This window comes from Mustela nivalis, assembly GCF_964662115.1.
Source record: "Mustela nivalis genome assembly, chromosome: 1".
In the NCBI taxonomy this organism is placed as follows: Eukaryota; Metazoa; Chordata; class Mammalia; order Carnivora; family Mustelidae; genus Mustela; species Mustela nivalis.
In genome coordinates this window covers 6,874,513-6,889,291 of record NC_139020.1, presented here as the reverse complement: position 1 = coordinate 6,889,291, position 14,779 = coordinate 6,874,513, and the positions used below count along the sequence as shown (strand labels likewise).

At 40.9% G+C, this 14,779-nt stretch overlaps 1 long non-coding RNA gene across 1 annotated transcript in view; it reads left to right on the top strand.

Moving 5' to 3' along the window:
- LOC309845399 overlaps nucleotides 1-13,293 on the top strand; it is a 70,032-nt gene extending 56,739 nt beyond the window's left edge. The window contains exons 2-4 of the long non-coding RNA XR_014301268.1: nucleotides 4,124-4,278; nucleotides 7,010-7,095; nucleotides 12,087-13,293. This is a non-coding gene — a long non-coding RNA (uncharacterized lncRNA). The remainder of the gene's footprint in view (nucleotides 1-4,123; nucleotides 4,279-7,009; nucleotides 7,096-12,086) is intronic.
- Nucleotides 13,294-14,779: the final 1,486 nt, after the last annotated feature.

Here is a 14,779-nt window from a genome sequence, read left to right as displayed (position 1 = left end):
AACCAGAAATACAGTAGAACACACCAATGAAACTAGAAGCTGATTCTTTGAAAGAATTAATAAGATTGATAAACCACTGGCCAGACTTATCCAAAAAAAAAAAAAAAAAAAAGAAGAAGAAGAAGAAGAAGTACCCAAGTTAATGAAATTGTGAATGAGAGGGAAGAGATCATGACTAACACCAAGGAAATAGAAACAATTATCAGAAATTGTTACCAACAACTATATACTAATAAATTAAGAGACCTAGAAGAAATGGATGCCTTCCTGGAAACCTATAAACTACCAATACTGAATCAAGAAGAAATTGATAACCTGAATAGACAAATAACCAGTAATGAGATTGAAACAAGAATCAAGGACTTGATGTATTCCCTGGGGAATTCTACCCAACATTCAAAGAAGAAATAGTACCTAGTCTCCTGAAGCTGTTTCAAAATATAGAAAGAGAAGAAGTTTCCAGACTCATTCTATGAGGCCAGCATTACCTTGATCCCCAAACCAGGCAAAGACCCCAACAAAAAGCAGAATTTCAGACCAATATTCCTGATTAATATGGATGCCAAGATTCTCAACAAGTTCCTAGCTAATAGGATCCAACAGTACATTAAAAGGATTATCCACCACTACCAGGTGGGATTTATCCCTGGGATGGAGGTATGGTTCAACATTCTCAAATCAATCAATGTGACAGAACACATTAATAAGAGGACAAAAGAGAACAATATGGTCCTCTCAATTGATGAAGAAAAAGCATTTGACAAAATACAGCATCCTTTCCTGATTAAAACTCTTTATAGTATAGGGATACAGGGAGTATTTCTCAATTTCATAAAATCCATTTATGAAAAACCCACAGTGAATATCATTCTCAATGAAAAAAAGCTGAGAGCCTTTCCCTTAATATCAGGAACACAGCAAGGATGCCCACTCTCACCACTGATGTTCAACATAGTACTAAATGTCCTAGCAACAGCAATCAGACAATAAAAATAAATAAAATATTGGGAGAAGGGGGTGGGATTATGGATATTGGGGAGGGTATGTGCTTTGGTGAGTGCTGTGAAGTGTGTAAACCTGGTGATTCACAGACCTGTACCCCTGGGGATAATAATATATGTTCATAAAAAATAATAAATAAATAAATAAATAAATAAATAAATAAATAAATAAAATGTATTCGAATTGGCAAAGAAGAAGTCAATGCTCTCTCTTTGCAGTTGATACGATGCTTTATGTGGAACCCAAAAGACTCCACCCCCAAATTACTAGAACTCATATAGCAATTCAGTAATGTGGCAGGATACAAAATCAATGCACAGAAATCAGTTGCTTTCCTAAACACTAACAATGTAACTATAGAAAGAGAAACTAGGGAGTTGATTCCCTTTACAATAGTACCATAGCTCCTAAGATACTTTTGAATAAACCTAAGCAAAGAGGTAAAGGATCTATACTCTGGAAACTACAGAACACTTAAAAGGAAATTGAAATAGACACAAAAAGATGGAAAAACATTCCAGTCTCGTGGATCAGAAGAATAAAGTTATTAAAATGTCTATGCTGCCCAGCGCAATCTATACTTTTAATCCCATCGCGTTCAAAATACCAACAGCATTTTTCAAAGTGCTGGAATAAACAGTTCTAAAATTTGTGTGAGAAGACCTCAAATTGCCAAAGAAATGTGGAAAAAGAAAGACAAAACTGGGGGCATCACATTGCCTGATTTTAAGCTATATTACAAAACTGTGGTCACCAAGACAGTATGGTACTGGCACAGTGGAATAGAGAACAGAATAGAAAACCCAGATACAGACCCTCAAATCTATGGTCAAATAATCTTTGGCAAAACAGAAAAAAATATCCAGTGGAAAAAAGGCTCTTCAATAAGTTGTGCTGGGAAAATTGGACAGCTATATACAGAAGAATGAAACTGGACTACTTTCTTATACTATACAAAAAGACAAACTCAAAATAGATGAAAGACCTCAATATGATACAGGAATCCATCAAAATCCTAGAGGAGAACATAGGCAGTAACCACTATGACATCGGCCACAGCATCTTCTTTCAAGACACTTCTCAAAAGGCAAGGGAAACAAATAGAAAATGAACTTTTGGGACTTCATGATAAAAAGCATCTGCATGGCAATGGAAACAGTCAACAAAACAAAGGGGCAACACATGGAAGGGAGAAGATATTTGCAAATAACACTATAGACAAAGGGCTGGTATCCAAGATCTGTAAAGAACTTCTCAACACCAAAAAAGCAAATAAGTCAAAAAATGAGAAGACATGTACAGACACTTCTCCAAAGACATACAAATGGCTACATGAAAAAGACACATGAAAAAGTGTTCAGACACATGAAAAAGTTTTCACCATCGTTAGCCATCAGGGAAATTAAAATCAAAACCACATTGAGATACCACCTTACAGCAGTTAAAATGACAAAAATTGAAAAGGCAAGAAACGACAATTGTTAGAGAGGCTGTGGAGAAAGGGGGGGGGCATCTTACACTGTTGGTGAGAATACAAGGTGGTACAGCCACTTTGGAAAACAGTGTGGAAGTTCCTCAAAAAGTTAAATATAGAGCTACTCTATGACCCAGCAATTGCACTACTGGGTATTTACCCCAAAGATCCAGATGTAGTGAAGGGCCATATATACCCCAATGTTCCTAGCAGCAATGTCCACAATAGCCAAACTGTGGAAAGAGCTGAAATGTCCATCAAAGAATGAGTGGCTAAAGAAGATATGGTCCATATATACAATGGAATATCACTCAACCATCAGAAAGGATGAGTACGCAACTTCTGCATCAACACAATTGGAACTGGAGGAGATTATGCTGAGTGAAATAAGTCAAGCAGAGAAAGCCAATTGTCATGTGGTTTCACTTATTTCTGGAACATAAGCATAAGATAGAGGACATTAGGAGAAGGAAGGGAAAAATGAAGGGGGAGAAATCGGAGTGGGAGAAAACCGGTGAGAGACTATGGACTCCGGGAAACAAACTGAGGGTTTTGTGGGGTAGGTGTGAGGATGGGTGAGCCTGGTGGCCGGTATTAAGGAGAGCGCAGACTGCATGGAGCACTAGGTGTTATACACAAACAATGAACCATAGAACACTGCTTCAGAATTTAATGAGGTACTGTGTGGTGACTAACGTAAATAAATAAATAAATAAATAGATAAATAAGTAATAAAAATAGCAATAGCAACAACAAACTGGTAGGGTCATTTGACTTTAATTTCTTTTAAATATGCACTGCTCTGATTCCTCCTAAACTTTTGAAGTATAAGTGGTAAATGCAGATGATGTATCTTTTATTTTAAAGATTTTATTCATTTGAGTGAGAAAGAGAGGCAGAGCGAGAGAATGACTGGGGTGGGGGGCAGAGGGAGGAGAGAGAAGCAGACTTCTCACTGAGCAGGGAGCTTATGGGGGCCTCGATCCTAAGACACTGGGATCCTGACTTGAGCCTAAGCCAGACACTTGCCTGACTGAGCCCCCTAGTTGCCTCAGATGGTATACCTTGAGCCAGATTGTATTTTGGAAAAAAAAAAAAAAAATAGGGAACTAAAACATCCTTCACAAAGAACAACCAGCACACCTTGGCTTTTTCCCTTCTTACAGATGTTTAGTATAAGCTGAGAGAAAAATAGAAGGATGGGGAAGATTTTTCCAGACCAACTGACCAATGTGCAGAGTTCCATGTCAAACGCCTGGTTGTTGCAGGCAGCCAATATTCACTTGTGAAAAAACAGAAATAAGTTTTGCTTCGTACAATGTTTGTCAAAGCCTTTGCAATGATTGAGTCCTGGAATGGACATGCACAGTGCTCTTGATTGCTTAATTTTATACCATATACTTTCAGAGCAACCTTCCTTACATCCCTGAACTCCAGGAACATACCAATGGTCTGTTGCTTAGTTTTTCTCAAAGAAAAGTGAAATCTTCCTTCTCTAGCTAATGATTTAGGCATTTACTCCCAAGAAACAAATATTCAAGCAAATGATTGAGCACTACACTTTTTTTTTTTGCTTATAATATAAAAGAGTTATAAAGAAGGTCAAAGGTATTTGTAAATAAATTACCTTTTTTTATTTTTTAAAAGATTTTGTTTATTTATTTGAGAGAGAGAATGAGCAGTGGGAGAGAGTCAGAAGCAGACTCACAGCTGAGCAGGAAGCCTGATGTGGGGCTCAATCCCAGGACCTGGAAATCATGACCCGAGCTAAAGGCAGATACTTAACCAGCTGAGCTACCCAGGTATCCCGATAGATAAATTCTTTTATTGCTAACTTGTTCCTGTACAAGTCCTATTCCTTTTATCAATAGCTCCAGTCATGTTGGCATCTTTTGCTTGATCTATGCATGATATTTTCTCTAAAAGGCAGTCAAACACTTAAATATATGCAATGTAAAGAATGTTCAAAAGTTAATTTGGATATCTTAATATATTTGAGTATCCATTTTTCTTTTTGGTGGAAATAATGATTATTATCTCATAAGGTTACTAAAGAGTTTAAAAATGGCTTTCCCTGTCTGAAATTCTTTTGCCTCCTGCCTGTCTTGCAGTGGTTTCTTTCTATCTTTCAACTGTCACTATTTTAGAAAGCCTAACCTTGACGAATTAGCATAAAGTAGCCACTAATGAATGTTATATTGCATTTGTTATTGTCTTCTTTGTTCATATTCATTTTAGTTAAATATACATCTGACACCTTCTGTAAAGTGATTAAATGCCATGAGAGCAAGAGCCTTGTCTGTCTTGTGCATCACTGTAACACTGCGTGCATGAAAACATGCCCAGTACATAACAGTTACTCAATACATATTTGTGAGAAGGAAGGAAGGACGAGGTATGAGGTAGGAAAGCATGGAGCAAGGGAGGCAGGAGGAAGTTTAAATGCCCAACACAATGACTAGCACATTATATAGTCAGTACACTTAGCACATTATAGTCCATACACTCAGTACACTTCATTTATTTTACCTGTAAATTTTTTTTTAAAACCATGTGTTGGCCACTTGGATATAAAATGTGACCAAAACTCAATTACAAGAGTTCAAAAAGGCATAGAAAAACCAATGAATTTCTGTTTTATTACAAGTTTTAAAACCTAGAAGTAGTTTGGGGAAAAAAAAAAAAAAAAAAAAACTTCAATGCTAATTTCTGCCCAGGGTTAATATTTTTACAACCAAACCAAAAGTCACTACATGTTAACATCGATGCAACAAACAAGTGCAATTTACAAACCCAGATCATAAATTTACTAACAAAGTTAATGACCACAGTAAGGGACAGTGCCAGAAAGCAGCTGATGCCTCAGTTACACTGGAAAGAAATCTCTCCTCACCCTTGGGTAGAGAAACACACCAACAGCTCTGCTTCAAGAAATTTGCGTAGAAATAGAAAATGCTAGAGCCATTTTACCTGTACCTTTGTTAAGTTCCTTAAATGTTTTACCTCTCACTTCTCTTATCTATAAGATGCTAACAAGTATCTATACCACCCATCTAATACGGTTACTATGTGGAATAAATAAAAAGCAAATAAATAAATACAAAGTATATAGCACTGTATCAAAGTATGATAGATGCTCATAAATATTAATTACTAACACTGTTATTACCCTCACATGACATACTCTGGCAAGGACTTCTGTGTTTTCATTCAATTAGAATTTACAGATTAATGGCAGGAATTCATTAAAATAATTTTATGTTTTCTTTTTTAAAAAATATTTTATTTATTTATTTATTTGACAGACAGAGATCACAAGTAAGCAGAGAGGCAGGCAGAGAGAAAGGGAAGCAGGCTCCCTGCTGAGCAGAGAGCCCGATGCAGGGCCTGATCCCAGGACCCTGAGATCATGACCTGAGCCGAAGGCAGAGGCTTTAACCCACTGAGCCACCTACGTGCCCTAAAAAGTAAACATTTATGATGTAATTATTATATAAACCAGGAAATACTTATCAGTATTTATATTTATTAAGTTAATATGACCAAATAAAATTATCAAATAATTACGACCAAACTTAAACTTTAGCACAAGGACTGCATGACCCCATAATTAAAATTATAATCTCCTTTGACAGATGGCTGAATCAAACAAACCATTAGGAAACTAAGTTATTTTGAATCTGACCCTAGATTTTTGTATAGAAGAAGAAGTTGTTTTAAGTTTTAATTAAGGACAATATTTTTCTGCTCTCAAACAACAATGAAGTAGTAAAGCAAAGTGCCATTAGAAAATGAAAATGTAGGTAATAATTTTCTTTCCATTGTCTGAAGGGTATATAGTGTTATTTCTCCCTCTACACTATATCTTTATTTAAGAATTTTCTTATAATGAAATTCCTCAAGTTACTTTAAGGAAGACTTTCTGTGAAATAGATTAAAATTTGAAAAACAATGACAAGAATCACATTTTAAGGCAGGATTTGCCTTTTAATTGACTAATACAATGGCAGGAGTGTTGATGAGGAAGTGGAATTGCCATTTTTGGCATTTCTCTGGCACTGTTTCTTGTGCTCAGAGCTTACTAAGTGTTCACTCTCAGACTGATATCTCCTTGTATAATCCCTAATAGTAGAGATGGAGAGTTGTGTCTTCAGACAGCAGAAATAGCAGCAACCACTGCCTTCCCCCAAGGGCTGTCATGAAGAAATCAGTGGGGATTGGATTTTGTACTGACTTGGATAAAAGGACACTTTATCACAGTACCAGCCTCCTGGAAAGAGAAAACATGTTGCTATCACTGCTGCAGGTGACTGCAAAGGATATTTCCTTGGTATGGTCTTGGCACTCCTTTCTCCACAGTTACACCAAGTGTCCGGGCATATCTGTGTGCATACATTAACCACCTGCTTCCACTGTTGCATAACAAATTATGAGTCTCATCATGCGAGCATGAATGCCTCTGGCTCTTCAAAGTAAGATACTACTAATAAAAAGAACAGTAATGCTGTTTAATGAGGGCTTACTATGTTCTAGGCTCTACACTGATCACTCCACGCTAGTCGAGAAAATGGAACTTGGAGAGGTTGCGCAGCTCGACTACAGATGTGCTGGAACCAAAGGTGTGTGCCTGTGTATATGGGCATGCAATGTGTGTGGTGTGGACCACAGTGATCCAGCAGAAAAACCTTTATCCTCAGAGAACTTGGAAGCCATGCTGTTCTGTTCCATCCCGTGGTTTTCCTTCCAGTGCCATCCTCCACCACCACCATACCCCAGCCTCTCGTCTGAGATTTCTGGAAAGTGAAGGTGACCAGTTCAACAAATAATAGCATGAAACAACTTGTAGCTGGAAACTTTCCCACAGTTTGAGTTTTCTCCCAGGAGACCCTTTGATCTGTTCCCCTGGCTGCCTTCCCACCCACTCAACAGTTCTTCTGACAAGGAGAGCATGCCTTCATTCTACCCAGCTTCCCTAACCAAGGTTCCCCCACCTACTGACATACACTTAAGAGCTGCACTCACTGACAGTGGGATGCTAAGTCTAGGACTGCAGTGAGCAACAATGGACAAGAAGTTTGCCCTCTGATAAGGCAGTTGGCCAGCTAGTAAGGACCTATCAGAGGCTTAGAAGAGTAGGACCATGAAAGGGGCACTTAAGCATGTTGGGGCCCCAAGTAGTGCCTTCTGAAAGCAGGAGACCCTGAGCTGAGATTATAGCATATGTGTTATGTGGGTGAGGATGAGAGGCAAGGATAAACCAGGTGCAGGGAAAGTGACAAGGGAAGGCCAAGAGGCAGGACATAGCTAAGTGCATGAGCAGGAACCATTTAGCTTAGTTTGGGAAAAGCTTGAAATTCCAGGACAAGTGACAAGGGCTGGAGCTGGAACATCAGCAGGGGCAGGGGACCAAGGGCCTTCCCCTCCAGAAAGCTTAGATTTTGGACTGAAAGGTAAAAGGAGCTCCATGTAGACTTGTCAAGGTTCTCTCTCAGAATAATGACCCCATAGTGATTTCCAGTGGTAGAAATGGAGAATTGTATCATCTGAGAGCAGAAGCTACCAGGGTCACACCTTACACAGACTTTTGGAAGATTGCTCAAGTGGCAGTGTAACAAGGGTTTAGAAACTAGGGAGGACTGGGGGTGAGACCACCAGCTAAAAGACACTGCAATAGGCCAAGTGGATAATTATTTGGGCCTGGTCTCAGCCAGGCAAGTAAGGGGGTCTGGACAGAAGAGAGAGTACTTGCAGAGCTGGTCAGTGGCCCGAGTGGAGCAGCAGAATAGAACTTACACAGAGTGAATGATGGCTCTAACAGCTCTGACACAGCTGCCCCTCCAGCAGGAAGAGCATAAGAAAAGTTAAAATGACAGGTCTCAGGGTCACTTGCCTATGTCCCCAGGAGGCAGGGAGTGTGACTTAGGAAGCTTCAGGCTTTATCAACTAAGACTGGGATCTTGCCAATTTTAGAGAGCCCTAGGAAAGAGGGATGCTTCTAAAAGGAGGCCCCCCTGAGCTAAGTAGTCAGTGATGGTCTGTCATCCAGCTCACGATCAACATCTCTCAACCTTGGGTCATGACAGGGTTATGCTCCATTGACCAAGCATATCAGTGTACTCAGGGCTAGGTATATTTCATTTCAATTAATCTTCCCCAAGCCTTGGGTAAATGTGGTTACGCCATTTTAAAGATAAGGAAAAAGGCTTCAAGACAAGCAAAAAACATTTTTATACAGCCAGCTCTTAGTTTAAGCTGCCATAACAAATGACCATAGAATTGGTGGTGCAAACAACGAACATTTATGTGTCATTATTCTAAAGGTTGAAAACCTGAGATCAGGCAGGGTGCCAGGATAGTAGGGTTCTGGGCGATAACTCTCTTCCTGATTTATAGATGGTGGCCTCCTTGGTGTATCCTCACATAGTAGAGAGAGAGAGAGAGAGAGGAAGCAAGATCTCTCCTGCTTTTTCTTTTAAGAGTATTAATTCCATCACAAGGGTTCTAATCTCTCCACCTTATTGCCTCCCAGAGATCCCATCTCCAAATACCACCACAATGAGGATCAGGGCTGGTGCAAATCTTGGGTACATAAGCTGAGACCAGAATTGGTGCATGGATGGCCTTCGATAAATCAGTTGACTTGTCTGTAGGCATTTGGACTAAGTGCCTGTAAGCAGAATTCTAGAAGTAATGTGCTATGACTTTAAAAAATTAGAAAATTTTTCATTTATATATTAGAAGAAATTGTTTTCTTGGCTAATGATGAATGATCAAGGGCACAATTAGATGTCTTCTTGCAAAATAATAAAGGTAGACTTCTTCCTTATACTACACACCAAAATTAGCACAAAATTAGAACTAAGTGTAAGATAAAATTATAAAACTCTTAGAAAGAAACACAAGACAGTTTTGTAACTTTGAATTAGACAATAGGTTTTTAGATATAATACCAAAAAACACAAGGGACAAAAGAACAAGATAATGTGGACTTCATTAAAACCAAAAAATTAGTGCTTCAAAGAACAAAATTAAGAAAGTGGAAGGAACCCACATAATGGAAGGAAAGATTTTCATGACATATATCTGATGAAAGACCTACATCTGGCATAGAAAAAGAACACTTACAAATCAACAGTAGTGCAACACATACTTCAATTAAAAAAAAAAAATATATATATATATATATGAATAGGCATTTATTTATTTGAGAGAGAGAGAGAGAGAGAGAGAGCACAGAGCGAGAGTGAAAGGGAGAATTCAGAATCCCCTCTGAGCAGAGAGACCAACTTGGGTCTTGATGCCAAGACCCTGAGATCATGACCTGAGCTGAAAGCAGACACTCAACTGACTGAGCCACCCAGGCACCCCAATGAGTCAACTTTTCTATAAAAAGATACACAAATAGGTAATAAGCACATGAAAACACACTAAGCCTCATCAGTCTTTCAGGAGATGGAAATCAAAACCATCACAGCATAGCACGTCTCCTGTGCTAGAATGGCTAACATAAAAGGAGGAAAGACAGACAATGGCAAGTGTTGAACAATAATATGGTGAAATAGTTCTAAAACTTCTGAATATTTGAGTTCAACAGCATACCTCTAAAGAACCCTGGGTCAGAGAAGAAATCACAAGGGGAATAATAATATTTACAACTAAGTTAAAAAATAAAATTAGGATACAGTCTTAAAATATCTGAACTTCTACCTTAGAATGTTAGAAAGGACAAAAAAAAAAAAAAAAGAAAAGAAAAAACTAAGCCTCCCAAAAGAGGTGGAATAATAAACACAAAATGATAAATCAATGAAATGCAAAATTTTAAAAAGAAAAAAAGAATCCCACTGCAGTTTCTTTGAGAAAAAAAAATCTAATGAAATTGATTGATCTAACTAGACTTACTCAGAAACATAAAGAGAATTCCATCTCAGGAATGAAATAGAAGCATCGCTACAGACCCAATAGACTTTAAAAGGATAAGAAGGAAAATTAAAAATAGAGCTTCCCTCTAAAAAAAAAAAAAAAAAAAAAAAAAATAGAGCTTCCCTCTGACCCTGCAATTGCACTACTGGGTATTTACCCCAAAGATACAGATGTAGTGAAAAGAAGGGCCATCTGTACCCCAATGTTTATAGCAGCAATGTGGAAAGAACCAAGATGCCCTTCAACAGACGAATGGATAAGGAAGATGTGGTCCATATACACTATGGAGTATTATGCCTCCATCAGAAAGGATGAATACCCAACTTTTGTAGCAACATGGACGGGACTGGAAGAGATGATGCTGAGTGAAATAAGTCAAGCAGAGAGAGTCAATTATCATATGGTTTCACTTATTTGTGGAGCATAACAAATAGCATGGAGGACATGGGGAGTTAGAGAGGAGAAGGGGGTTGAGGGAGATTGCAAGGGGAGGTGAACCATGAGAGACTATGGACTCTGAAAAACAATCTGAGAGATTTGAAGGGGCGGGGGGGGTGGTGGGAGGTCGGGGTACCAGGTGGTGGGTATTATAGAGTGCACGGATTGCATGGAGCACTGGGTGTGGTGCAAAAACAATGAATACTGTTATGCTGAAAATAAATTTAAAAAAATAAAAAAAGGAAACATTATGATCAATTTTATTCTAATTAATTCAATAACTTAAAAGAAATTATAAATTCTTTGTGATAATATTACTTTAGTTGTATTAAAGAATGAACTCATTCTTAGGAGTTCATGCAGAAATATTTAAAGTGTAACTCACTTTCAATTGGTGCAGCAAAATTTGGACAATTGGTGAATTTAAGGGCAGTTATACAAATGTTAATTGTGTTCTTCTTTTGCTTTTTGTGTATATTTGAACATTTGTATAATACAAAGTTGGCAAAAATAAACTGGGCACAAACTCCTGTCAATAGAGAGGCTCATTCCAGGTTCATCATTTGAAACAGGCTAATGATGGGAAGAACAATGTCTTTCACCCAGAAAGCAGTGTCATGACCTTCTCTCTGGGTCATGATGAAGCTTCTTGGTGATGTTGGAATCTCCCACAAGATGGACACAGAAAGGAAGGACCTAGGTCACTGGGGGTCAGTCTTGACTTTCCACTGGTAATGAGGGCCAACAAAAATACAGAGTAGCTTTCTGTAGACATCTAGCCACTAACAGCAACTAGTAAAATGGCTGGGCGGTCAGCATGGGCCTTGCTTTGTAAACAGACACCTGACCTACTTAACAGGTTGGAGAAAGAGGCCTTGACTCCCACAGACAAGAAACCTTGCTCTAACTGGATACTAATTTATCATAAGAACTTTGTTGACCCAAACTTCCTGTAACCCCAGTTTGGTATGAAAGGAGGGCATGTCCAAAGAAGCAGAATTGCTGCTAGGAAAGTGACAGAGACTTGTTCAGTCCTGAAAGTCCTTTTCCAGAAATGATGTCCCTAATTGTGCAAGAATAAACAAAGCATGACTGGTAAATCCCACATTTAGGGACTGGGAACAGCTTTCCTATGCTGTTAAGGTGCTGTGCATTTGGAATCAGGAAAAACTGAAAGTAAGAGTAGTTGGCCATCTGAGGCCAGGTTGGATGAGACAAGTTCCCAAATTGTGATGTATCTCTTTGTGATTAGAGCACCCGTGAAGGACACAAAGTGTGGTACCTCACGACATTAGTAATGCACAAGGGAACGAGGTCTGATGCCACGAGTCTCCTCTTCGCCGCGGGTCCTGACTGATGCGGGGCGTCGAGCCACCCTGTCCATCTTGAGAGGGAAGGATGAGGGACGGACACCAAACATCTCTGCAAGATGCAATCAAACCAGCTACTATCATTTCCTTATGATCCATTTGTTCTGCAGATAGAGCTCCTCAGCTGTTTGAGGATGTGGTTGTGGTAGAGAAAAAGACAAAATACGTGGTATTTTTTATGCAGCTCACATTACGGTTCATCTGGCAAAGTCAGTTACTTAGATAAAGGGAGGATGTGAGGAAGATTTCGGACTGGGGAAATGTGGATTCTCGTCCCAGCTGTGCAGCCGGCTGGTTGGGGCCTGAGTGACGAGTCTTCTGACCAAGCCCTCTCCCTCCACAAGACCTCAAGGCCTCGTCCTGGTGTGCAGAACCCGGCCAGATTTCCAGGAGCAGCTCTTCCAGCCCCATCTTTGAATGGGACCCATTTCTTCTCCAGCCCTCTGTCAGCCAACGCCCAGCCTGTAAAGCTTTAGACTAGCAATGGAAAGAGGGTCCCTAGCAGCTCCCTGACTTTGACCATCTTTGATCTGAAAGACTGGAAAATTTCCTTCAGACAAAAAAAGTCCTGTGGCACATACATTCATGACCCATACTAAGTTTCTGTTCCTTCTGGGAAATGTGTGCCTTTTAAGAAGTCAGGGCCGTTTTTACTGTAGCCCATCACGGCACAGTGATCTACGGTAAGAGGTGCAGAGGGACACAGGGCTCTGGGCTGCTGTGCTGACACTCAGATGGTAGGGCAGTGGACAGGTCTGCTGGGTCCCCGTGTCAGGAGGAAACCACCCGCGACACCTGTCATCTCCTACCTTAGGGTCCTCGTGGTGGAAACGTCGAGGACAAAGCTATAGAAATGGTCTGATATAATACCATGATTTCTTCTCATTTCCAGAACATGATCAATGATTCGTAGCACAAGACTGGGATCCAGAACTCACAGATACCTTGTACAGATCAATAAGAGGACTCAAGAAAAGCCGTTTAGCAATGGGCAAGCGTCCAGAGCAGATGATTTACCCCAGAGCAGGGGTGGAGAAATGAAGTCTCCGGAGGCCAAATCTTACCCCTCAATCTATTTTATAAATAAAATTTCACTGGAACACGGCCATGCCCACTCATTCCTGTATCGTCAATAGCTGCTTTTTCATACAAGAGCAAGCCTGGGTAACTAGAGCAGAGACCGTCTGACCTGTAAGCCAAAGATGTTTACTCTCAGACCCCTACAGAAAAACATGCAGACCCTGTAACAGAGGGAACCGAGACACCACTAAGCATAGAGAAAGGTGCCAACATTATCAGCCACCTTCTGAGGTTCCAGGCAGACACGAATCTGGGGGGAAGCTATTCAAAACTGTAGGGGCCCTAAGCACAAAATGGATGTATCTGTCACCTACCTCTGTGAGTCACAGAAACACCTCCTGTGACTACATCCTGGAGAATCTTAGCACACATATCAGGAAGGACAGGGGTCTGGACGTAGCAAAGGTAACAGGCCAGGGCTAGGCAACATGTTGCCATCAGTGTCCCCCAACTCCCATGGGGTCCTTTCCCTCCCTCCATGGGTCTGGGTTAATCACTGTCAATGTGTCCTACAAAATGGGCCTGTGGGTGGCCAGCAGGCTTTCCCCATCACGTGATAGTCTAGGGTCCATCATGGAGCCCAGGAGTAGGCTGGTTGCTCTGGGAGCGGTGGGAATGGCCTGCCCTTCCAGGAGGGTGCACAGCCCATGAGTCCTGGGGGAGGGAGTACCCTCGGTTTGTCACCCTAGCTATGGATGGAGGACCCTTCGGAGCCTAACTTGGGACCCCGTCCCTCACACAGGTTCCTAGGGGGTTAGTCATAACTGCTTAGGCAAGAGCTCTGGTGGGGTTTGATGTGAGGGGACGGCAGAGCCTGGGGATCCAGTGTCATGAACCCTCTGATGTCATGAACCTGAGGACGGGGTGGGGTTTGGCTTTGAGAACCACGCCTGGGAGCACAACAATGACCCAGGCCCTCCCAGGAAGAGGACAGCTGTCATGGGCAGTGATGGACTCCAGAGGGAGATGTCCGGTCATCTCAGTCACAAGGAAGCTTGTCACTGTCCTTAGACTTGGAAGGTAAGAGGCTGAGTGTGGCCACCTGACCCTGAGAACTGTCTCTTCTTGTCTGTTCTCCGGGACACTGGCACTCTGGACAGACTCTTCTTCAGAGCACACTGGTGGTGGCTCATCAGGAGACCTGGGTTCCAGGGAAACCAATAAGACTCTTTCACGTGCGGGTGGTTGAAACCCATCTCGACCTGCTTCGGCCTCAAAAGGGACTTGGGTGAAGTCCTTTCTGAGACCAGGACAGAGGCTTCTGCAAGAGCTGGATCACTGGGTTCAGGGATCAGGGATTGGTGTCTTGTTGTCTTTTGGCTCGGCTGCTTTCTGTGGGATAGGTTAGTTCTCAAATAAAGGATGTACAAAGCCTCTGGAGGGCCCCTGGAACCCCAGGATGGGAGGATTCTAGGTGCTTGAGATTCCACGAGACAGGTTCCTGAGGGAGATCAGATGGACCGTGAGGACAGGAGCCCTGCACAGGGCCAGTGGG